Genomic DNA, 26,984 nt, shown 5'->3' on the forward strand with positions numbered 1-26,984 from the left:
GAATGTGAATGTCAAGCAAGGAGAAATGTACATCTCAATAAAAATCCACTGTGTCTGAAAACACGGGCAGACCACCTCTTCAGGATGCCTCTCAGTAAGGATCACATTTGAAAATGTATTTCCTGTGGCTAAGCCTTCCTCCCGCTGAGCATTCTCACCAGCAGGAACCTATAATGAAGTATCTCTCTCTCTCTCTCTCTGTATATATATATATATTTTTTTTTTTGTTTGCCATAATAATATCTTGTGCACTGCAAATAAGGTTTTCAATTTTTTCTCTTATTGCCAGTTAAGATGGTCCAGTCCTGATTTTAATGGTATCTGGGTTTTTCTAAGAGAAATAAGAATAGGTCTTCACATGTAATGTGGTAAAACCAGAACTTGATCAGCAGATATGGGACCGACCATGAAGCCTATCTTTAGAAGCAATGACTTCAACCATCCAAGGTAAAGTACTCCTTGAATGGGGCAGCTGATATCATTCCAAGGGAGCTGTGACTTACCTTCTTGGCCAAATCTGTGGTTCACAAGACAAAGTAGGCTCATCTTGGGGGAAGGGGGCAAGGGCATGGTTGGAATTTAAGCCTATAGAAGTCAAGACGATGGATCCTATGACTGGAGGGACTCCAGCAATACTGTGGTTATAAGCAACGGGAGATGGCACAGAAGGAGATTTGCAATGGTGTTTCTCATTGACTGCTCTCTTTAATAATTGATTTTGTTTCCTTGAAACACACCAGGAAAGCCAGTAGCCAAAAGCCGGGGTTGGAGCCAGTGGTCGGAAGCCAGAAGTCAGAAGCCGGGGTCGGAAGCCAGTGGACAAAACAGCAACTAGTAGCTCTCACAAGAGAATGAACCTTGTTGCAAGGCAAGGGAGAAGGAAGCCAAGCAGGGTTATATACTTGCAGCGTCTGACATCAGCCTAGGAGGTGGAGGTGTTTTCTCCCGCGCTGGGCCCTTTAAATGTCTGGGCCTTGCATGCGCGCGCGCGCCTAGGGAGCAGGAACAGCAGTGACGTCGGCGGCATCTCCCCTGCCGAGGGAACGCCGTGCTGGAGGCCTCAGGCCCGACCAGACCTCAGCCACCTGCCGCTGTATGCCCCAAGGTAGGTGGGGGACCGGCCTGCGGACCTTCACAGGTCGGGTACACAACAGTACCCCTCCTTCTATGCCCCCTTCCTGGGGGCTTCGGTTTAGCAGGGTGACGTAGATGGAACTGTTGAAGAAGGGCTTTATCCAAAATTTTGGAGGCTGGCTGCCAGGAGTTTTCCTCGGGGCCATAACCCTCCCAGGAGAGGAGGTACTCCCATCATCTGAGGTGGAATCGTACATCTAGTACCTCTTTCACTTGGTAGACGGTGTCCTCCTGACCCTCAGGCGTGGTCGGTGCAGGGATCTTTTTATGGAAGATAGACAAGACCAGTGGCTTGAGCAAAGACATGTGGAATACGTTCTGCACCCTAAGCGTTGGTGGAAGACAGAGGCGGTATGTGACCGCGCCCACCCGGTCCAAGATTGTGAATGGCCCAATGTACTGTGGAGCCAGCCACATCGAAGGAAGCCGCAGGCAAAAGTGTTTGGTACTCAGCCATACCTTGTCCCCAGGGAGAAATGATGGAGCTGGATGTTGAAGGTGGTCGGCATACTTCGCCGTGACAGCCGTGCGTTGAAGTTTCTCCTGGGTAGAGCCCCAGAGATGGTGTAGCTGCTGGGCTGTGAGTTGTACGGCTGGGGACGGTACCATCAATGGCAAAGGCGGGGGGGGGGGGGGGGGGTAAAAGACGTCTCCCATAGACAATATGGAAGGGAGACCTGCCGGTGGCCGAGTGTCTATGGTGGTTGTAGGAGAATTCTGCCCATGGAAGTAAAGTCACCCAATTGTTCTGTAGATCTCCCATGAAGGCTTGAAGGAAAGCTTTCAAGGTCCAGTTTGTGCGCTCTGCTTGGCCATTGCCTTGGGGATAAAAGGCAGTCATGAAGTCCAACTGGACCTCAAATTTCTTGCACAGTACTCTCCTATATTTAGTAGGGATGTGCAGAGCAAAATTTTATGTTCATATTTTTTATGTCCGAAAGGGGGTCCCACTTGCGGCCAATATGGACATAAAAAAAATCCAATGAGTTGGGTATATGTACATATGTGCAAAAAAAAAATTTAAACCCCCTCACCCTCCTTAATCCCCCCCCCAGACTTACCACAACTCCCTGGTGATCGAGCGAGGAGTGAGGACGTCATTTCTGCAATCCTTGGCGAGAAGCATGTGACGTCGGCGGCACGTCGAGTGACGCCGGCGTCACGTGATTCCCGGCGAGTTCGCGCCGGACGGCTCGTTCGGCCCAAAAAGAACTTTTGGCCAGCTTGGGGGGGCCTCCTGACCCCCCCAAGCTGGCCAAAAGTTCTTTTTGGGCCGAACGAGCCGTCCGGCGCGAACTCGCCGGGAATCACGTGACGCCGCGTCACTCGACGTGCCGCCGACGTCACATGCTTCTCGCCAAGGATTGCAGAAATGGCGTCCTCACTCCGCTCCATCACCAGGGAGTTGTGGTAAGTCGGGGGGGGGGGGATTAAGGAGGGTGAGGGGGTTTATATTTTTATTTTGGCTCAACAATCGCAATTTCCCACATATCGAACATATCTATGTTCGATATGTGGGAAATCCGATCGTTTATGTCGAATCAATTTTTTAAGTAAAAAAAAAAAATGAGTTGCGTTTCACTAATGCGGTCAATCCGAATGCACACCCCTAATATTTAGCCATGAACTGTGAGCCCCGATCGGAGGCAATATGGAGAGGACGTCCGTGTAGGCGAAAGATGTGCTGGACAAAAAGGCTAGCGAGCTCAGGCACCGGCGGTAACTTAGTGAGGGGGACAAAGTGGGCCATCTTCGAGAGCCTGTCAATCGTGACCCATATAACCGTTTTCTCTTCTGAACATGGCAAGTCCACGATGAAGTCGGTGGACAAATGGTTCCATGGCTCGGTAGGGATAGGTAACGATTGAAGGAGCCCCCATGGGCGACCAGTGGGTATCTTTTGCTGAGCACAGGTCAGGCAGGAGCTGATGTAGAGATGAACATCCCTCTTTACCTGAGGCTACCAGTAATATTTGGTCAGTAGATCCAAAGTCCGGGCAACTCCCGAATGCCCTGTGGTCAAGGAATCATGAGGCCAAGACAATAACTTTTTACGCAGGCGAACGGGTCCGACCGTCTTACCCATAGGAACCACCTCTGAAGCTGCAAGAAGGACTTTGGCTGAATCGAGGATATAGCGCGGCAGATCGGGGTTGTCTTCCGTTTCATCCAGGCGTGAGAGGGCATCCGCCCTAATGTTGTGCTGGACAAAAAGGCTAGCGAGCTCAGGCACCGGCGGTAACTTAGTGAGGGGGACAAAGTGGGCCATCTTTGAGAGCCTGTCAATCGTGACCCATATAACCGATATAACCGATATGATGTGTACTTTAATGTCGGTATAGAAAAGCTGTTAAATAAATAAATACATAAATAAATAAATAATGTTCTTGGAGGCTGGCCTGTACCTGAGGAGGAAATTGAACCAGCTAAAGAAGAGTGACCATCGGGCTTGCCGAGAATTAAAGCGTTGGGCTCGGCACAAGGATTCGAGATTCTTGTGATCCATATAGACGATCACGGGGTACTGGGCCTCCTCCAGCCATTGTCGCCATTCCTTCAGTGTGAGTTTAATGGCCAGGAGCACCTTATTGCGGATATTAAAACTTCTCTCCGCCGGAGAGAATTTTTGGGAATAATAGGAACATGGTAGGGATTTGCCTTTCGTGGATAACTGGCTCAGAATGGCCTCTACCGCCACATCAGAGGCATCCACCTCCACGATGAGCTGATGCTGCGGATTTGGATGGTGGAGACAGACATCGAGGAGGAAGGCTTCCTTCAACTTCTGGAAAGCATCTATTTCCATCTGGGGCCACTTCTTCAAATCGGCACCCTTCTTGGTAAGGGTCGTAAGTGGTGCTAACATCCAGGAATACTGGGGTATGAACTGGCGATAGAAATTGGCTAAGCCCAGGAAGCATTGTAGGGCTTTGACCCCTACCAGCTGGGGCTAATCCTGAATGGCCGCCACTTTATCAGGGTCCATATGGAAACCCGTGGATGAAACTATGTATCCGAGAATTGGCATGGACTCCTGCTCAAACTGGCACTTCTCTGGTTTGGCAAAGAGACGATTGTCCCGAAGTTTCTGTAGTACTTGCTGCACTTGAACTCGGTGCGTGGGCAAATTCTTAGAGTATATCAGCACGTCGTTGAAATACACTATAACCGAAGTATGCAACATATCCCTCAAAACCTCAATCATGAGGTTCTGAAAGACTGCAGGGGCATTGCACAAACCAAAGGGCATGGCTAAGTATTCGTAATGCCCATCTCTCATATTGAAGGCGGTCTTCCATTCATCGCCGGGTCGTATTCATACCAAATTGTAGGCACCCCTGAGGTCCAACTTGGTAAAGACCTTTGCTCCTTGCAGCCGGTCTAGTAACTCTGGAATCAAAGGCAATGGGTACCTGTCCCATCACGTGATGGCGTTGAGGCCGCGATAATCGATGCAAGGATGCAGGGACCCATCCTTCTTGGCCACAAAGAAGAATCCGGCCCCAGCATGAGAGTTAGAGGGCCGAATGAACACTCTGTCCAAATTCTCTTGAAATATAAAGACATGGCCTGAATTTCCAGAAGCGACAGGGGATAAACCCGTCCCCTGGGAGGCATCGTGCCAGGAACCAAATTAATGGCACAGTAAAAGGGCCAGTGTTCCGGGAGACGTTCATCCTTCTCCTTAGAGAAGACATGTTCAAAATCTTGGTACTGTGGTGAGAGAGCCATGGGCGTGGTCAAGAGAGTCACACTAGGACAATGAACATTCGTCAGGCAGGAGTCAAAACAAGACGAGCCCCAAGCTGCGAGCTGAAGGGTATCCCATTGTATGACTGGGGAATGTTTCTGTAACCAGGGCAAGCCCAAGATGACAGGATGCATAGACTTCTCCAAGATAAAGAATGAAATTTCTTCTACGTGCAGGAGACCTGTACGGAGAATCAGAGGCTTGGTGCAGGTGGTACCAGAGGTACGATGGCAGGAACTCCATCTAACCGATTGGCCAGTCTCTGTACGGTCTCCATCAAGGAATCAATGCAGATTTGCTGCTGTTGCAATCGCTGGGCAATTCCGGGAATGGAGTTTAAGCCCGCCATGTCCGCCGGGTTCATGGCCTTGCAAACTGTTGGATTCATGGACCCTTGAGCTGGCAAGGACAGATGAAGACTCACTGTGGGAAGGCCCATGGTGCATGTCGAAGCTGGGAGGCAGCACTGGACAGGAGACTGGAGGGATCTTCACCACTGGAAGCCTGAGGTCCCACCTGGGAGGAGCCTGTGAGGACCCGAGGCGCTTGGACTTACGTGTGGTCTCCTGTGGCTCGGTGACAGAAGAGGAGTTCCTGAGGATCCAGACGAGTGGAGTGAAGCTAGGAGACCAACAGAACTTCACCACTGGAAGCCCGCGGTCCCCCCGAGAGGAGCTCGTGAGGACCCGGGCCACTTGGACTTAGGAGAGGCCTCCTGGAAGGAAGTTGGAGACGAAAGCCAGTAGCCGAAATCCGGGGTCTGAGCCAGTGGTCGGAAGCCAGAAGTCAGATGCCAGTAATCGGATGCAAGTGGTCTGAAGCCAGAAGTCAGAAGCCGGGGTCGGAAGCCAGTGGATGAAACAGCAACTAGTATCTCTCACAAGAGAGTGAACCTTGTTGCAAGGCAAGGAGAAGGGAGCCAAGCAGGGTTATATACTTGCAGCGTATGACATCATCCTAGGAGGTGGAGCTGTCTTCTCCCACACTGGGCCCTTTAAATGTTCGGGTCTTGCGCGTGCGTGCGCCTAGGGGGCAGGACCAGCAGTGACGTCGGCGGCGTCTCCCCTGCCGAGGGAACGCCGCGCCGGAGGCCGCAGGCCCGACCAGGCCTCAGCCATGCTGCCGCTGCATGCCCCAAGGTAGGTGGGGGACCGGCCTGCGGACCTCCGCAAGTCGGGCACAAAACATGATTACTTGGCACAGGAAACATGATGAAGACTCTGGAAGAAATATGCACCTCTGTGCACCCTACACAACCTTTGGGCTGGTCATGGACCATGCCTGAAGTGAAGTAAACTCTAGACTTACTTGGGCATGGATGGAAGCTGGGCAAGGGGGCTTCAATGACCAGGAATGGAATTCATGAACTCAGGTCTCATAAGTTCAGAAGCAGGGACAGGGCCATGGCATTTAAAAACAAGGGACTTCCATTGATTTGATCAGTGAAGAAGACAGGCCTTGGTGCCATTAGGCACTCTACACAACTCATGGTAAGGTTGCATACCATGACACTGGCATGCCTGAAAAAGTGGACATGAGAGAAGACCTGGAAGGCAGGACTCGGCATCAAGGACTGGAACATCAGGGACTTGACATCAAGGAGAAGCAGAAGATACAGGGACCATCAATAGACCAGGAACTTGGAACAAAGAACATGGAGCTCCCACAAAGAACAAGGAACACGAAAACCTGAAGGATATAAGAACTTGAACTCTGAAAACTCTGAAGACTCCTGGAGCGAGGAGGTGGGACAGGTACTCCAGGATGAAGCAACTCCTTCTCAGGGTGAGGAACAGCAGATTGAAGAGACCTTTTAAAGGGCTGGCTAGATGAGGAGGTAAAGATGTCATTAGGGAGGTTCCACATAACGTTTCCCACCACAAGCCGTTTAAATGTTCAAGATGGCCGAGCATGCACATGCCTAACAGAACCCTGGCAGGAAATGGAGTCAGCATCATCAAGGGAGCTCAATCCATGCTCGAATGCATTAGAGCATAGAAACATAGAAACATAGAAATGACAGCAGAAGAAGACCAAACGGCCCATCCAGTCTGCCCAGCAAGTTTCACACTTTTTTTTTTCATACTTATCTGTTTCTCTTGGCTCTTAGTAACCTTTTGGTTCTATTACCCTTCCACCCCCACCATTAATGTAGAGAGCAGTGTTGGAGCTGCATCTAAATGAAATATCTAGCTTAATTAGTTAGGGGTAGTAACCGCAGCAATAAGCAAGCTACACCCATGCTTATTTGTTTACCCAAACTATGTAATTCAATCCTTGTTGGTTGTCTGTATATAGATCCACTTTTCTTTATTCCCCCTGTCGATGAAGCAGAGAGTTATGCTGGATATGCATTGAAAGTGAAGTTTCAGTCTTTCTCCCCTGCCGTTGAAGCAGAGAACTATGCTGGATATGCTTGAAGTCTTTCTCCCCTGTCATTGAAGCAGAGAGCTATGCTGGATATGCTTGAAGTCTTTCTCCCCTGCCGTTGAAGCAGAGAGCTATGCTGGATATGCTTGAAGTCTATCTCCCCTGCCGTTGAAGCAGAGAGCTATGCTGGATATGCTTGAAGTATCAGTCTTTCTCCCCTGCCGTTGAAGCAGAGAGCTATGCTGGATATGCTTGAAGTATCAGACTTTCTCCCCTGCCGTTGAAGAAGAGAGCTATGCTGGATATGCTTGAAGTATCAGACTTTCTCCCCTGCCGTTGAAGCAGAGAGCTATGCTGGATATGCATTGAAAGTGAAGTATCAGGCTTATTTGATTTGGGGAAGTAACTGCCATAAAAAGCAAGCTACTCCCTGCTTTTTTGTGAATGCAAATCTTTTTTTTTTTTTCCCTACATTCATTTACGACCTCTAGACTTTATGGATCCATAGTGTTTATCCCACGCCCCTTTGAAGTCTTTCACACTTCTGGTCTTCACCACTTCCTCCGGAAGGGCATTCCACGCAACCACCACCTCTCCGTGAAGAAATACTTTCTGACATTGGTTCTGAGTCTTCCTCCCTGGAGCTTCAAATCGTGACCCCTGGTTCTGCTGATTTGTTTCCGACGGAAAAGGTTTGTCGTTGTCTTTGGATCATTAAAACCTTTCAAGTATCTGAAAGTCTGTATCATATCACCTCTGCTCCTCCTTTCCTCCAGGGTGTACATATTTAGATTCTTCAATCTCTCCTCATAAGTCATTCGATGAAGACCTTCCACCTTTTTGGTCGCCCTTCTCTGGACCGCCTCCATCTTGTCTCTGTCTCTTCGGAGATACGGTCTCCAGAACTGAACACAGTATTCCAGGTGAGGCCTCACCAAGGACCTGTACAAGGGGATAATCACATCCCTTTTCTTACTCGATATTCCTCTCTCTATGCAGCCCAGCATTCTTCTGGCTTTAGCTATCGCCTTGTCACATTGTTTCGCCGACTTCAGATCATTAGACACTATCACCCCAAGGTCTCTCTCCTGCTCCGTGCACATCAGCCCTTCTCCCCCCCCTTGAATACAGTTCATTCGGATTTCCACTCCCCATATGCATGACTCTGCACTTCTTGGCATTGAATCTCTGCTGCCATATCTTCGACCACTCTTCCAGCTTCCTTAAATCCCGTCTCATTCTCTCCACTCCTATCGGGGTGTCCACTCTGTTGCAGATCTTAGTGTCATCCGCAAAAAGACAAACCTTACCTTCTATCCCTTCTGCAATGTCGCTTACAAATATATTGAACAGGACCGGTCCCAACACCGATCCTTGTGGTACACCACTTAAAACCTCCCTCTCTTCAGAGAGAGCTCCATTTACCATCACACATTGTCTTCTGTCCGTCAACCAGTTTGCAATCCAGGCCACCACCTCGGCACTCACTCCTAAGCTTCTCATTTTATTCACCAGTCTCCTGTGCGGGACCGTATCAAAAGCTTTGCTGAAATCCAAGTAGATGACATCGAGTGCTCTTCCTTGATCCAATTCCTTGGTTACCCAGTCAAAAAAGTCAATCAGATTTGTCTGACAGGATCTTCCCCTGGTGAATCCATGCTGCCTCTGGTCCAGCAATTCTCCAGACTGTAGATAGTTCACTATTCTCTCTTTCAACAGTGACTCCATTACTTTTACCACCACCGAAGTGAGGCTAACCGGTCTGTAGTTATGAGCCTCCTCTCTGTTCCCACTCTTGTGAAGCGGGACCACCACAGCTCTTCTCCCACCACTCGGCACCATTCCTGTTTCTAGGGATCTATTGAACAGGTCACACAGCGGACCCGCCAGCACATCTCTGAGCTCCCTCAGTATCCTGGGATGAACCTCATCAGGCCCCGTGGCTTTGTCTACTTTCAGTTTCCCCAGCTCTTCCCATACATTTTCTACCGTAAATGGAGTTACATCTACTCCACTCCCCTCCAGTATCTTGTTATCAAGGGACGGTCCTTCTCCAGGGTCCTCTTAGTGAACACAGAACAGAAGTATTCGTTTAATATTTCTGCCATTTCTTCGTCTCTCTCCACACATTGATCCTTTCCACCTTTCAATTTCACTATACTACTTTGAACTTTTCTCTTTTCGCTGATATATCTGAAATATGTTTTGTCACCTCTCTTTACTTCCTTGGCAATCCTCTCTTCTGCTTGACTTTTTGCTCAAGCAGAAGAGAGAATTTCTTCTCAAGCAGAAGATTAATTTCTTCGTCTCCCTCAGTTCTACCAGATATTCTTCTTTGTGCTCCTCTCTTTGGGATCTTTTGTATTTCTTGAACGCTGTTCTTTTAGCCTTTATTTTGTCACCCACCTCCTTTGAGAACCAGTGGCAGCTCGGGCAGCAAGAAGCTGGGCTGAGACGGCGGTGCCCCAGGGCCACATGGAGACAGCAGGGGTGACCCGGGGGATAAGGCAACAATGGAGATAATGGCATTCCAAGGTTGCACTGGGAAACAGGAGCAGAAGGTGGCACCATTGGGGTGAATAAGCCACTTGCAGACCTGACCGAGAGCAGCAAATGCAACAATTTTCAGTAGAAATATGTAAACAGATCTAGAGTAGAATTAGAACATAAGAACATGCCATACTGGGTCAAACCAAGGGTCCATCAAGCCCAGCATCCTGTTTCCAACAGTGGCCAATCCAAGCAATAAGAACCTGGCAAGTACCCAAAAACTAAGTCTATTCCATGTTACCATTGCTATTGGCAATGGCTATTCTCTAATTGAACTTAATAGCAGGTAATGGACTTCTCTTCCAAGAACTTATCCAATCCTTTTTTAAACACAGCTATACTAACTGCACTAACCACATCCTCTGGCAACAAATTCCAGAGTAATTGTGCATTGAGTAAAAAAGAACTTTCTCCGATTAGTTTTAAATGTGTCCCATGCTAACTTCATGAAGTGCCCCCTAGTCTTTCTATTATCCGAAAGAGTAAATAACCGATTTACATCTACCCGTTCTAGACCTCTCATGATTTTAAACATCTCTATCATATCCCCCCTCAGCCGTCTCTTCTCCAAGCTGAAAAGTCCTAACCTCTTTAGTCTTTCCTCATAGGGGAGCTGTTCCTTTCCCCTTATCATTTTGGTAGCCCTTCTCTGTACCTTCTCCATCGCAATTATATCTTTTTTGAGATGCGGCGACCAGAATTGTACACAGTATTCAAGGTGCAGTCTCACCATGGAGCGATACAGAGGCATTATGACATTTTACGTTTTATTCACCATTCCCTTTCTAATAATTCCCAACATTCTGTTTGCTTTTTTGACTGCCGCAGCACACTGAACCTACAATTTCAATGTGTTATCTACTATGACGCCTAGATCTCTTTCTTGGGTTGTAGCACCTAATATGGAACCCAACATTGTGTAATTATAGCATGGGTTATTTTTCCCTATATGCATCACCTTGCACTTATCCACATTAAATTTCATCTGCCATTTGGATGCCCAATTTTCCAGTCTCACAAGGTCTTCCTGCAATTTATCACAATCTGAGTTGTGGAGCGCTAGGAGAGCGATCCCACTCCTGGGAGATGTGTGTGCCCTTGGGCCGCGGCTCGACGCCAGAGAGGTCTGGAGAGTTGCCGCGGGAGGCGTGGCATGCCCGAGCATGGGCTGGACGGAAGCAAGCTGGAGTGAAGACTGGAAGACAGGCCCTCCTCCGGGCCTGCACGCTTCGGAAGACCCAACAACACAATGTTGGTCTTGTGAACAGTCCTCTGACCATTCCCAGCCCTTTCGGACCTGCCGCAGGGTACGGCACGAAGCAGCAGGCCGGATGGAGGCCAGGGTAGCGAAGACTGGAACATGGATGCAGACAGGACTCAAACGAGGTAGACTCAGGCAGAGACGTGGACTCAGGGACGAGGTAGTGGAAGTGCTGACGTAGACTCAGGGACGAGGTACTGAAGGAAGAGACGTGGAGTCAGAAACGAGGTATGATGCATACAGGAGACTCAAGGGTGAGGTACAATACTGGCAACAAGAAGCGCCCTACACAGCCCGCCCGTGGGACTGGTCATGGACCATGACAGGGGTTGCCGCAGGATACCAGGCTTTCAGAAGGTTCAGGAACAAGGTAAGGCTTTCTCAAGGACTCAGAAACGAGGTGCATGGCTAGCAACACGAAGCGCCCTACTCAGCCCCCCTGTGGGGCTGGTCACAGACCACGATATGGCTTGCTGCGAGGCACCAGGACATTTTGAAGATACAAGAATGAAGTGCTAGCTTTCAGGAGATTCAGGAACAAGGTAAATACTTCTCAGAGACTCAGAAATGAGGTACATGGCTTGCATCACGAAGCGCCCTACTCAGCCCACCCGTGGGGCTGGTCACGAACCACGACATGGCTTGCCGCGAGGTACCAGGACATTATGCAACACAGGAACAAGGTGCTAGCTTTCAGGAGGTTCCAGAACAAGGTACTTAGCTTTCAGGCGAATTCAGGAACAAGGTACAAGGCTTGCATCATCTGGGCTGGAACATGGATAGCGGATTGGAAGACAGACATAGGCAGGAACATGAACAGGCAAACATCAGAGCTGGTACAGCAAGCAGACATCAGGACTGGAACAGCGGGTAGACATCAGGACTGGACGAGGAGCTCCAACAAAGAACACAGGACCTTGCAGAAGTGCTGGAACATGGACAACTTCCTGGAGCGAAGGATCTCAGGAGTGACCAACTCCTTGCGAAGGCAAAGACAGACTGAACGCTGAGCCCTTTAGTAGAGCTGAGGTGGACAACGCCCAGGGAGGGGTCAGCAGGGGGCCACACCTGGCTGGCCCTTGAAGAGGAGCAGAGAGGCGCGCGCCCGCGCCCTAGGAGGTTGGAGAGAAGAGAGCTGTAAGCTGGTGGCGTCCTCAGCCACGTGGAAGGCCCAGGGAAGCAGTGGAGCAGCCCTGGGCTGGAGCTGGGTGAAGGCAGGTCAGTGGAGCAGCTCCCAGCTGCAAGGACTGAAGCAGGAAGAAGTAGAGAGAGGTAAGGCTGGCTGCAGGCACCGGCAGGGAGAACAGAGAGCTGAAGCAGGCTGCAGGCACTGGCAGGGACGGCTTCCCTGCCAGGCAAGGACCCAGGCTGAAGCAGGCACCGGCAGGGACGGCCGCCCTGCTGGCTGAAAGTCCAGGGATCGCACAGCACGTCGGGGAAAGGCTGAAACAGCAGCAGAGGAGTCGGCCGCATGGCAACAGCTGCGGGGATGGCCCCAGCTGATTCAGGGAAAGAGAAGCAGCAGCGTCAGCAGCCCGACTGGCTGTGAAGGTAAGAGCCTGCCCACGCTCCTCGCTGGCAGGATCGCAACAATCTGCTTGTGATTTAACTACTCTGAACAATTTTGTGTCATCTACAAATTTGATTATCTCACTCGTCGTATTTCTTTCCAGATCATATTGAAAAGTAAGGGTCCCAATACAGATCCCTGAGGCACTCCACTGCCCACTCCCTTCCACTGAGAAAACTGTCCTACTTTCTGTTTCCTGTCTTTTAGCCAGTTTGCAATCCATGAAAGGACATCGCCACCTATCCCATGACCTTTTACTTTTCCTAGAAGCCTCTCATGAGGAACTTTGTCAAACACCTTCTGAAAATCCAAGTATACTACATCTACCGGTTCACCTTTATCCACATGTTTATTAACTCCTTCAAAAAAGTGAAGCAGATTTGTGAGGCAAGACTTGCCTTGGGTAAAGCCATGCTGACTTTGTTCCATTAAACAATGTCTTTCTATATGTTCTGTGATTTTGATGTTTAGAACACTTTCCATTATTTTTCCTGGCACTGAAGTCAGGCTAACCAGTCTGTAGTTTCCAGGATTGCCCCTGGAGCTCTTTTTAAATATTGGGGTTACATATGCTATCCTCCAGTCTTCAGGTACAATGGATGATTTTAATGATAGGTTACAAATTTTTACTAATAGGTCTGAAATGTCATTTTTTAGTTCCTTCAGAACTCTGGGGTGTATACCATCCGGTCCAGGTGATTTACTACTCTTCAGTTTGTCAATCAGGTCTGCCACATCTTCTAGGTTCCCTGTGATTTGATTCAGTCCATCTGAATAATTACCCATGAAAACCATCTCCAGTACGGGTACCTCCCCAACATCCTCTTCAGTAAACACCGAAGCAAAGAAACCATTTAATCTTTCCGCGATGGCCTTATCTTCTCTAAGTGCTCCTTTAAACCCTCGATCATCTAACTGTTCAACTGACTCCCTCATAGGCTTTCTGCTGCAGATAGGGAGGAGGAATAGCCTAGTGGTTAGAGCAGTGGGCTATAAACCAAGAGACCAACGTTCAAGTCCTGCTGTTGCTCCTTGTGACCTTGGGCAAGTCACTTTACTCTCCATTGCCTCAGGTACAAAAAAACTTAGGGGGTCATTTTTCAAAATGCGGTAAGGCATTTTCACATGCGATAGGCCTTTAACGCATGTGAAAACGTGTTTACCACATGCGATCGCACCATATCATATGGTGCGATGCAAATTCCAAAAATGGGAGGAGAGTGGGCTGGGTTAGCCTCTCTGCAAAGAGCTATCACACAGCCATAATGCAGATGTTAACTACACCTCTTTGAAATGTGTTAGGCTGTGACCATGCGGTAAGGTTTTATCACCATTTGTGATGTGTCCCATAAGGCTTATTTTAGATGATTTGAAGGCTCCCCTGGGGGGGGGGGGGGAGAAAGAGAGCAAGCCTTGCTATAGTGTCTCTTCCCTAGACAGCTATTTGTATCCCTATGAGAGGCTCACCTAGTAACTCGAGGTGGGGATTAGGTATGAGTGCAGGGGGTTGGGGCCACTTTCACATTCAACATGAGACGTACGAACAGAACAGTGGTCTCTTGTGAAGATTTGATGGCCTTCGGAGTGAGAAAACTCACTCCAAGATGAGATTTGGGCAATGTTCTCTCAAACTAGCTTGTTGTTGCCCAGGTAGAGTGTCCATCAAGCTAGTTTGAGAGAACATTGTCCAAATCTCATCTTGGAGTGAGTTTCCTCACTCCGAAGGCCATCAAATCTTCACAAGAGACCACTGTTCTGTTCGTACGTCTCACGTTGAATGTGAACGTGGCCCCCAACCCCCTACACTCATACCTAATCCCCACCTCGAGTTACTAGGTGAGCCTCTCATAGGGATACAAATAGCTGTCTAGGGAAGAGACACTATAGCAAGGCTTTCTCTCTCTCTCTCTCTCTCTCTCTCTCTCTCTCTCTCTCTCTCTCTCTCTCTCTCTCTCTCTCACATATTGAAAAAGTGGTCCCCCAGTGGTTGACTGCAGGAAATATGTCAGGTTTGGCACTTATTGCATAATCTGAAATGGTATTGCAATGTGCACTAACTTAGCTCTTCACACAGGTAATTATCACAAATTGTGATAAATACTATATTAGCATAAACACACCCCTTTTGCTATCACATGCGGTACTTATCGCATTTTGATAGATCCAGGCCTTAGATTGTAAGCCTTTTGGCTGAATGTAAACCAGTGTGATATCTCAGAATGAATGTCAGTATATAAAATAAACAATAAATAAATATATTTTAAAAAGTTTTTGCAGTGAGTTTTTGCCTCTGCGGCCAAATTCTTTTCAAATTCTCTCTTAGCCTGTCTTATCAATGTCTTACATTTAACTTGCCAACCTTTATGCTTTATCCTATTTTCTTCTGTTGGATCCTTCTTCCAATTTTTGAATGAAGATCTTTTGGCTAAAATAGCTTCTTTCACCTCCCCTTTTAACCATGCCGGTAATCGTTTTGCCTTCTTTCCACCTTTCTTAATGTGTGGAATACAGCTGGACTGTGCTTCTAGAATGGTATTTTTTAACAATGACCAAGCCTCTTGGACATTTTTTACTTTTGTAGCTGCTCCTTTCAGTTTTTTTCTAACAATTTTTCTCATTTTATCAAAGTTTCCCTTTTGAAAGTTTAGCACGAGAGCCGTGGATTTGCACACTGTTCCTCTTCCAAATTTGATCATATTATGATCACTATTGCCAAGCGGCCCCACCACTGTTGGGGCCGCTCACCAAGTCCTGTGCTCCACTGAGAATTAGATCTAAAATTGTTCCCTCTCTCGTCGGTTCCTGAACCAATTGCTCCATAAAGCTATCATTTATTCCATTCAGAAATGTTATCTCTCTAGCTTGTCCCGATGATACATTTACCCAGTCAATATTGGGGTAATTGAAGTCTCCCATTATTACCACACTACCAATTTGGTTAGCTTCCCTAATTTCTCTTAGCATTTCACTGTCAGTCTCACCATCTTGACCAGGTGGATGGTAATATACTCCTATCACTATAGTCTTCTCTAACACACAAGGGATTTCTACCCATAAAGATTCAATTTTCTATTTAGTCTCATGCAGGATGTTTATCCTGTTGGACTCTATGCCATCCCGGACATAAAGCACCACACCTCCTCCCAGGTGCTCCTCTCTGTCATTGCGATATAATTTGTACCCTGGAATAGCACTGTCCCATTGGTTATCCTCTTTCCACCATGTCTCTGAGATGCCAATTAAGTCTATGTCATCATTCACTGCTAGTAATATTATTTGAAATCCCCGCCACTCTAATAAACTCCCATTGGCGACACACACCTTACATGACCTTCATAATAGGCATCATTGTGCGGCAACACGTACCATTTATCACTCTGCCTTATTTTTAATCATTGGTCAGTCCTTGTTTTTTCATATGTTTTTTTTGTGCTTGAAATATAAAGTGCTCCATGTATTTAAAACCGTTTCATCAAACGTATATCTTTTTCCACATTTTCTACAATGAATGTTAGATTGTTAGAATCACTTAGCTTATAAATCCTGTTTTTTGTAAATGTTGTAGCCCAAAGTTCTTCACATCCGATGGTCTATAGCAATGTGACCCATCTTCACATTGCCATACTGTGTCCATGCCAATGGGAGTTTATTAGAGTGGCGGGGATTTCAAATAATATTACTAGAGAGGACTGATCCCCATCTCGATTATAAATTGAGTGTCAATTGAAGGGTTTTTCACTGTTTGCACATCATTCACTGCTATACATTCTAATTCTCCCATCTTACTTCTTAGAAACATAGAAATGACGGCAGAAGAAGACCAAACGGCCCATCCAGTCTGCCCAGCAAGTTTCGCACTTTTTTTTTCATACTTATCTGTTTCTCTTTGCTCTTAGTAACCTTTAGGTTCTATTTCCCTTCCACCCCCAGCATTAATGTAGAGAGCAGTGTTGGAGCTGCATCTAAGTGAAATATCTAGCTTAATTAGTTAGGGGTAGTAACCGCCGCAATAAGCAAGCTACACCCATGCTTATTTGTTTACCCAGAGTGTGTAATTCAATCCTTGTTGGTTGTCTGTATATAGATCCACTTTTCTTCATTCCCTCTGCCGTTGAAGCAGAGAGCTATGCTGGATATGCGTGAAGTGTCAGACATTCTCCCCTGCCGTTGAAGCAGAGAGCTATGCTGGATATGCTTGAAGTATCAGACATTCTCCCCTGCCGTTGAAGCAGAGAGCTATGCTGGATATCCATTGAAAGTGAAGTATCAGGCTTATTTGGTTTGGGGTAGTAACTGCCATAAAAAGCAAGCTACTCCCTGCTTTTTTGTGAATGCAAATCTTTATTTTTTTCCCACATTCATTTACGTCCTGTAGACTTTATAAGAAAATAAGAACATAAGAAAATGCCATACTGGGTCAGACCAAGGGTCCATCAAGCCCAGCATCCTGTTTCCAACAGTGGCCAATCCAGGCCATAGGAACCTGGCAAGTACCCAAAAACTAAGTCTATTCCATGTTACCATTGCTAATCACAGTGGCTATTCTCTAAGTGAACTTAATAGCAGGTAATGGACTTCTCCTCCAAGAACTTATCCAATCCTTTTTTAAACACAGCTATACTAACTGCACTGACCACATCCTCTGGTAACAAATTCCAGAGTTTAATTGTGTGTTGAGTAAAAAAGAACTTTCTCCGCTTAGTTTTAAATGTGCCCCATGCTAACTTCATGGAGGGCCCCTTGTCTTTCTACTATCTGAAAGAGTAAATAACCGATTCACATCTACCCATTCTAGACCTCTCATGATTGTAAACACCTCTATCATATCCCCCCTCAGTCGTCTCTTCTCCAAGCTGAAAAGTCTTAACCTCTTTAGTCTTTCCTCGTAGGGAAGTTGTTCCATTCCCCTTATCATTTTGTTAGCCCTTCTCTGTACCTTCTCCATCGCAATTATATCTTTTTTGAGATAAGGCGACCAGAATTATGGATCCACAGTGTTTATCCCACGCCCCTTTGAAGTCTTTCTCACTTCTGGTCTTCACCACTTCCTCCGGAAGGGCATTCCAGGCATCCACCACCCTCTCCGTGAAGAAATACTTCCTGGCATTGGTTCTTAGTCTTCCTCCCTGGAGCTTCAAATCGTGACCCCTGGTTCTGCTGATTTGTTTCCGACGGAAAAGGTTTGTCGTTGTCTTTGGATCATTAAAACCTTTCAAGTATCTGAAAGTCTGTATCATATCACCTCTGTTCCTCCTTTCCTCCAGGGTGTACATATTTAGATTCTTCAATCTCTCCTTATAAGTCATTCGATGAATACCTTCCACCTTTTTGGTCGCCCTTCTCTGGACCACCTACATCTTGTCTCTGTCTCTTTGGAGTTACGGTCTCCAGAACTGAACACAGTATTCCAGGTGAGGCCTCACCAAGGACCTGTACAAGGGGATAATCACTTCCCTTTTCTTACTCGATATTCCTGTCTCTATGCAGCCCAGCATTCTTCTGGCTTTAGCTATCGCCTTGTCACATTGTTTCGCCGACTTCAGATCATTAGACACTGTCACCCCAAGGTCTCTCTCCTGCTCCGTGCACATCAGCCCTTCTCCCCCCCTCAAATACAGTTCATTCGGATTTCCACTCCCCATATGCATGACTCTGCACTTCTTGGCATTGAATCTCTGCTGCCATATCTTCGACCACTCTTCCAGCTTCCTTAAATCCCGTCTCATTCTTTCCACTCCTTCCAGCATGTCCAGTCTGTTGCAGATATTAGTGTCATCCGCAAAAAGACAAACCTTACCTTCTATCCCATCTGCAATGTCGCTCACAAAGATATTGAACAGGACCGGTCCCAACACCGATCCTTGTGGTACACTGCTTAAAACCGCTCTCTCATCAGAGTAATTTCCATTTACCATCACGCATTGTCTTCTGTCCGTCAACCAGTTTGCAATCCAGGCCACCACCTCGGCACTCACTCCTAAGCTTCTCATTTTATTCACCAGTCTCTTGTGCGGGACCGTATCAAAAGCTTTGCTGAAATCCAACTAGATGACATCGAGTGCTCTTCCTTGATCCAATTCCTTGGTTACCCAGTCAAAAAAGTCAATCAGATTTGTCTGACAGGATCTTCCCCTGGTGAATCCATGCTGCCTCTTTGTCCACTTTCTGTTTCTCCAGCTCTTCCCATACATTTTCTACTGTAAATGGAGTTACATCTACTCCACTCCCCTCCAGTTTCTTGTTAACTAGGGACTGTCCTTCTCCAGGGTCCTCCTTAGTGAACACCATTTTCTCATCAACGCCCACCTCACCATCAATACCGATACACCGACCACAAGCTCACATAAAAAAACAATTTCTTTCCGTAAACAATGTTCCTCGGAGGAACTCTCCTTAGCCCTTAGCAAAGTAAGTGAAAATCTTGACTTATCTAACCCAGACACTGCCCTTATATCCTGGAATAAGTCCTTATCCAACATAGCCAATGATCTCTGCCCCACCATCCACAAAACAATAACCCCCACACGCACCGAGAGAAAGCCATGGTACACCGCTGAACTAAGAAAACTAAAGCAAGACCTTAGAACCAAGGAACGTACCTGGCGCAAACAACCAACACCCACACACAAAATGGACTACAAACACACATTGCATACATACCGACAAGCAACCATCCACGCCAAACGCGACTTCTACGCATCTAAAATCCACAGCTTTAAATTCAATCCAAACGCCCTATTTAGCCTCGCTGCAGAACTCACAAAACCCCCATTCCCTCCCCCCAAGAAATAAACAGCATAGAGAAATGCGAGGAACTAGCCGACTACTTTCAAAGTAAAATCTCCAAAATTCTTACACGTCTACCCCCCAACCCCACACCCACAGACCCACTACCGATCGACAACAACTCTAACCTCGACTCCCTCGACACTACCTCTGTGAAGGAAGTTGAATCCATATTAAAAAAGATGCGACCATCCACCCACATCTCAGACACCATACCATCAAAAATTCTCCTCCCCATTCCCTCTGCCATTGCAAAACCAATAGCAGAAATCATAAACTGCTCCATCACCTCCGGGAAAGTCCCCGACCCACTTAAACTCGCCATCGTGAAACCACTACTAAAGAAACCCACCCTGGATCACAATGACCCTGCAAATTACAGACCCATTTCCAATCTGCCCTTCATATCCAAAATCATGGAAAAAGTGGTAAACTCCCAACTCACCGATTTCCTAGAAGATAACAATATTCTACACCCCACTCAATACGGTTTTCGTAAAGACCGTAGCACCGAAAAACTCCTACTTGCAATAACTCCTACTTGCAATAACTCCTACTTGCAATAACGGACACCATCCTTAAAGGCATGGACCACGGCCAATCATATATACTTGCCCTTCTTGATATCTCAGCCGCCTTTGATACCGTGAATCATCAAATCCTAATATCACGTTTAGCGGAGATAGGCATCTCAAACACAGCCCTATCCTGGTTCTCCTCATACCTTGACCACCGTAAATACCTAGTCAAGCTTGATACATTTGAATCCGCACACATTCCCCTCACACAAGGGGTACCACAAGGCTCTTCTCTATCCTCCACCCTCTTCAATATATACTTACTCCCTCTCTGCCACCTCCTCTCTAAACTAGGACTAAAATTCTTCTTGTACGCAGATGACGTACAAATACTTATTCCAATTCAAAAATCCATCAATGAAACCCTTCAATACTGGGAAACATGCCTGACATCCATCAATTCTCTCCTCTCCAATCTCCACCTAGCACTTAACACCTCGAAAACTGAAATCCTCATCCTCACAAACCAATCACTCAACTCATCCCACCAAATGACTCTCAACGCCTCACAGGCTCATACACTACCGCCCAGTGTCAGAGATTTAGGAGTCACCCTAGACAATCAACTCAGTTTCAAAACCCACATTAAATCACTTCTAAAAGGGGGCTTCTACAAATTACAAATCCTCAAAAAATTGAAGCCCCTTCTCCACGCCTGTGACTTCCGCACGGTTATGCAAACCACCATACTCACCAAACTCGACTACTGCAACTCCCTTCTCTTAGGCCTCCCTTCCTCTACCACTAAACCCCTTCAAATCCTACAAAATGCCATGGCAAGAATCTTAACAAACACCAGAAAAACTGACCACATCACTCCCATACTCCAAGATCTCCATTGGCTCCCCATCATCTTCCGCTCCCAATATAAAACACTTACCATCCTCCATAACATATTATACAACAACAATTCACCCTGGCTTGAAGACATGCCACAATTCCGTCAAGCCAATCGCCCCACCAGAAACTCCCTTGCTGGCACTCTCCAAACCCCCTCACTTAAAGTTGGGCACCTTACCGCTACCAGGGATAGAGCCTTCTCCATTGCGGGCCCTACCCTCTGGAACTCCCTACCTGTCAAACTCCGCTTAGAACCGTCCCTGAGCCATTTCAAAAAAGGAATCAAGACATGGCTCTTTAAACAAGCATACCCCAACTCCACCCAATCCTAATCAATGTCCTCCTGAACCACCTCAATCCCAACCTAACCCACTACCTCTCTCCCATTCCCCTTTCTCCTACCTCACTCCACCTCTCCTTTATCCTTTTGCCTATTCCCCCACACCACCATCAACTTCTCCCTTAAAACTATCACCGTTTGTACCCGGTTCCCACCATCCCCACCTCCCCCCACCTCCCCTCCCTCCCTACCCCCCCCCTCAATCATTCTTACGTGCACCTGCCCCTGTCCTACTGTGAATAAGTTTCATATACCAAATATCTCAAGTGCACATGCCAATTAACCTGTATATTGGTTCTTTTTGTAACGCTGCCTGTTTGACTCTCCTCTCCCCCACACCTCCATCAACCTCGCCCTGAAAACTATCACCGTTTGTACCCGGTTCCCACCACCCCCACCTCCCCCCACCCCCTCTCCCTCCCTACCCCCCCCCCCCCCCTTAATCATTCTTAGGTGCACCGGCCCCTGTCCTACTGTAAATAAGTTTCATATACTAAAGATCTCAAGTGCACATGCCAATTAACCTTGTATATTGGTTCTTTTTGTAACGCTGCCTGTTTGACTCTCTTCTCCTCTTCTTTGTATATCACCCAGTTAACCCCTCCCCTGTTCATTGTAACTTCCTTTCCTTTCTCAGTTATTTGTAAACCGACATGATGTGTCCTACGAATGCCGGTATAAAAAAGTTTTTAAATAAAATAAATAAATAAATAAATAAATAAGTATTCGTTTAATATTTCTGCCATTTCTTTGTCTCTCTCCACACATTGATCCTTTCCACTTTTCAATTTCACTATACTACTTTGAACTTTTCTCTTTTCACTGATGTATCTGAAAAATGTTTTGTCACCTCTCTTTACCTCCTTGGCAATCCTGGCAAGACTTCTGGCATTAGCATACAAACATTTCAAAGTTTGTTTTTTGTTTGTATTTTCATTCTGCTTTTTAATTGATGTTAATCGGTGTTTACTGAAGAGGATGTTGGGGAGGTACCCGTAATGGAGAAGGTTTTCATGGGTAATGATTCAGATGGACTGAATCAAATCACGGTGAACCTAGAAGATGTGGTAGGCCTGATTGACAAACTGAAGAGTAGTAAATCACCTGGACCGGATGGTATACACCCCAGAGTTCTGAAGGAACTAAAAAATGAAATTTCAGACCTATTAGTAAAAATTTGTAACTTATCATTAAAATCATCCATTGTACCTGAAGACTGGAGGATAGCAAATGTAACCCCAATATTTAAAAAGGGCTCCAGGGGCGATCCAGGAAACTACAGACCGGTTAGCCTGACTTCAGTGCCAGGAAAAATAGTGGAAAGTGTTCTAAACATCAAAATCACAGAACATATAGAAAGACATGGTTTAATGGAACAAAGTCAGCATGGCTTTACCGAGGGCAAGTCTTGCCTCACAAATCTGCTTCACTTTTTTGAAGGAGTTAATAAACATGTGGATAAAGGTGAACCAGTAGATATAGTATACTTGGATTTTCAGAAGGCGTTTGACAAAGTTCCTCATGAGAGGCTTCTAGGAAAAGTAAAAAGTCATGGGATAGGTGGTGATGTCCTTTCGTGGATTGCAAACTGGCTAAAAGACAGGAAACAGAGAGTAGGATTAAATGGGCAATTTTCTCAGTGGAAGGGAGTGGACAGTGGAGTGCCTCAGGGATCTCTATTGGGACCCTTACTGTTCAATATATTTATAAATGATCTGGAAAGAAATACGACGAGTGAGATAATCAAATTTGCAGATGACACAAAATTGTGCAGAGAGTTAAATCACAAGCAGATTGTGATAAATTGCAGGAAGACCTTGTGAGACTGGAAAATTGGGCATCCAAATGGCAGATGAAATTTAATGTGGATAAGTGCAAGGTGATGCATATAGGGAAAAATAACCCATGCTATAATTACACGATTTTGGGTTCCATATTAGGTGCTACAACCCAAGAAAGAGATCTAGGTGTCATAATGGATAACACATTGAAATCGTCGGTTCAGTGTGCTGCGGCAGTCAAAAAAGCAAACAGAATGTTGGGAATTATTAGAAAAGGAATGATGAATAAAACGGAAAATGTCATAATGCCTCTGTATCGCTCCATGGTGAGACCGCACCTTGAATACTGTGTACAATTCTGGTCGCCGCATCTCAAAAAAGATATAATTGCGATGGAGAAGGTACAGAGAAGGGCTACCAAAATAATAAGGGGAATGGAACAACTCCCCTATGAGGAAAGACTAAAGAGGTTAGGACTTTTCAGCTTGGAGAAGAGACGACTGAGGGGGGATATGATAGAGGTGTTTAAAATCATGAGAGGTCTAGAACGGGTAGATGTGAATCGGTTATTTACTCTTTCGGATAGTAGAAGGACTAGGGGACACTCCATGAAGTTAGCATGGGGCACATTTAAAACTAATCGGAGAAAGTTCTTTTTTACTCAACACACAATTAAACTCTGGAATTTGTTGCCAGAGAATGTGGTTCGTGCAGTTAGTATAGCTGTGTTTAAAAAAGGATTGGATAAGTTATTGGAGGAGAAGTCCATTACCTGCTATTAAGTTCACTTAGAGAATAGCCACTGCCATTAGCAATGGATACATGGAATAGACTTAGTTTTTGGGTACTTGCCAGGTTCTTATGGCCTGGATTGGCCACTGTTGGAAACAGGATGCTGGGCTTGATGGACCCTTGGTCTGACCCAGTATGGCATTTTCTTATGTTCTTATGTTCTTATGATAGGGATAAGTTAGAATTTTTTAGCTCAGGTGAGTTTTCAGTTACAGGCACTTGGGCTACTTTTCTTATTACTGGAACCTCACTCTCGGGATGCCCTAATTCTAATGTATCTTTAGTATCCTTTGAAGATACCTCTCTCCGAACTATGCGCTACTGAGCGACTGTCGGCTTTCCCCTTTGTTCTAGTTTAAAAGCTGCTCTATCTCCTTTTAAAAGGTTAGCGCCAGCAAGCTGGTTCCACCCTGGTTAAGGTGGAGCCCATCCCTTCGGAAGAGACTCCCCCTTCCCAAAAAGGTTCTCCAGTTCCTAACAAAACTGAATCCCTCTTCCTTGCACCATCGTCTCATCCACGCATTGAGACTCCGGAGCTCTGCCTGCCTCTGGGGACCTGCGCGTGGAACAGGGAGCATTTCAGAGAATGCTACCCTGGAGGTTCTGGATTTAAGCTTTCTACCTAAGAGCCTAAATTTGGCTTCCAGAACCTCCCTCCCACATTTTCCCATGTCATTGGTGCCCACATGTACCACGACTGCCGGCTCCTCCCCAGCACTGTCTGACATCCTATCTAGGTCCGCCGCCTCACGCGTCTCCTATGGCTTCTTTGGAGACATCTTTGCATAGAGTCTCAGTCATCTCATATGTCCTGGACAAACTGTGTTCAATGCAGGTTGTGATGCCTTTTGTCAGATTGACTGGAAAAGGATCTTGTACCTCTAAAGCTGGTGTATAGTTTATTTGGATAAACTTTATATTTATGCAATAAAATTTATCCAAATATGCAAAGAAAGAGAGAAGCCTAGAATGTTCCTAAAAATCAGTGCATTATTTCAATAAAAAGATGGAAATGTTTTGGAAAACATAATTGGGGGCATTTTCAAAGAGCTGGTCAGATCTCTGCACAGAACTTGTGATGGATTTGCTGAGTCTGCATAAGTGGATTTTTATTTACCCGAAAGCACGCACAAATTTTTCACCACATTTATCTTTTTAGCTGCATAGTAAAGAGCTATTCCACAAAGCATTTTGGAAGTGTGCTTGGGAATTCTACATGTATATTTTTTATTTAAAAAAAATGTACAGGCACAGCACACAAGCTGCCAATGTGCTCACTTTATAGAAATCAGGCCACGCTAACCAAACCTAATAACAGGGACTTCTATTGCCTGGTCCCTAAACTATGCTAAACTATCACAAAGGGCATGAGAGCCAGAGAAGACTTCCTAGGATAAAGAAAAAACTGCAAGGATTGGCTTTTCTGATTAGCTTTCCCATTATTTAATAACTGAGTGACCTCTCCCTTCCACATTACACACATGGCAGAACCATACCTGGGGCTTCTGATTTCTATTAATCCTGAGATCACTGTGAATTAGAAAGGGGGGGGGGGGGTGCATGCGGGTGCTGCAGTAGTTTGTGCACACATTTTCTTTCATAGATACACACACTAACACGCACATATATTCTCTCTCATTCCCTCTTTCACACACACAAGTGATCATTCTCACACACACTCACTCCTCATTTTCACACACTCACAGCTTGTCACACATGCTCACTCACTCATTTCACTCTCTTTTCCATACACAAACATTCCCTCTCTCTCATTCACACACATGCTCAGTCATCTCTCTCAACTCATCCTGAACCCACCAGAGAAAAAGCTTCCTCCTCCAGGCTCACAGATCTCCTCCTGCTTCTTCTGCTTTTCCCCCCCAACAGGTGCCAACAATCCTCTTTGAATTTCCTTCCCCCACATCGAGCCCAGGCTGGTGCTGTTTCTTCTTCCTCTGTGCAGGGGTCGATTGTTCTTTTACACTTTCCACCTCCTGCTTAGGGACCTGGCTGATCAGCTTTCTCCTTCTTCTGCTTGAGGGATGATGTTATTCCTTTTTCAACCATATGTCCTGAGTCCCACACTCCTCCTCTTCTCTTCCTGCATGGACCAGGTAACTTTCAATTCTGGGGCCTGGAGTCTCCTGGCCAAATCCAGAGAGTTCCCAGGAATGGACAGAACACCTGCCCTGTGCACTTAGCTCTTAACTATTCTTGTGTTGATATTTACTGCTTATTGCCCACCTATTTATGGAGGCACCATATTTATTTGATGCTTGATATACACCTGATTGACTTACTGTACCTACTCTGTTTCAAACAATTGTGACTAATGTTATGTCTGACTATATATATATATATATATATATTCTAATGTATGCGCTGCCTATGTATCACAAGATATGGTGCTATGTTTCATCATTAGGAACCTTCCTATTATGGGAGGTTCATGGGAGGTGTGAAGGAGATTGTGAGTGAAAGGTGAGTTCTTTCACCAGAGATGATAGGTTTTAGAAGTGCTGTATAATATTGTACCATAGGGGGAGTTATTAAGAGGATTTCTGAAGTTTTAGAATCTGAATCTGTTTCTAAAGAGATCAGAGATAATGTGTGGAGATATTAGAATACAAGTGTCTGTCCCTGGTATGAGCTAAAGAGTTAACACCAATCGGATGGAGTGGAACACCTAATACATCATCCCTCATCATCCATCTCAGTGAGTTGTGTGGTGAAGGAGGAGACGTTTCCTGTTCTTCAGTGGGGCCTAACGGATGGATAAAGCCTTAATGAGGACCTGAGAGGGAATACTCTTCATTTGTACTGTACTCAAGTGTCGTGAGAAACTGAGTAACTGTTTTGTGCTTTTGGACTATCTCATGAACTGCGAACTCTGCATTGCTTACATATTCAAGATTTTGTCCTTTTGCAATAAGTTTTTTTTTCTGTGGAATACGAAGTTGTGTGGACCTCATTTATAAATTTCTTGGGCCCCCAAGGTAATCCTGCTCCCCACAGCACGAATTCATGCATTTTTCCAGAGGCTGCAGCAGTCGGGGGGAATAGGGGAGTTTAAATATATTTCTTATAGAATTTTATATATGCAGCAAATTGCACAGAGCACCAATTTGACGTGGCAGTATATAAGTATAAGTAACGGTCGTGCATCCATGTGCGTGCAGTTTCTGGAGCTTGCACATGGGAGGGACTATTTTATAACACGTGCGCATCAGC

The 26,984-nt window shown here is 46.1% G+C and overlaps 1 protein-coding gene across 1 annotated transcript in view; it reads right to left on the reverse strand.

The window, feature by feature from the left end:
• LOC115081054 (extracellular calcium-sensing receptor-like) overlaps positions 1–26,984 on the reverse strand; it is a 76,523-nt gene that overhangs the window by 47,681 nt on the left and 1,858 nt on the right. The window lies entirely within an intron of this gene.

Source organism: Rhinatrema bivittatum, chromosome 19, assembly GCF_901001135.1.
Source record: "Rhinatrema bivittatum chromosome 19, aRhiBiv1.1, whole genome shotgun sequence".
Classification (NCBI taxonomy): domain Eukaryota; kingdom Metazoa; phylum Chordata; class Amphibia; order Gymnophiona; family Rhinatrematidae; genus Rhinatrema; species Rhinatrema bivittatum.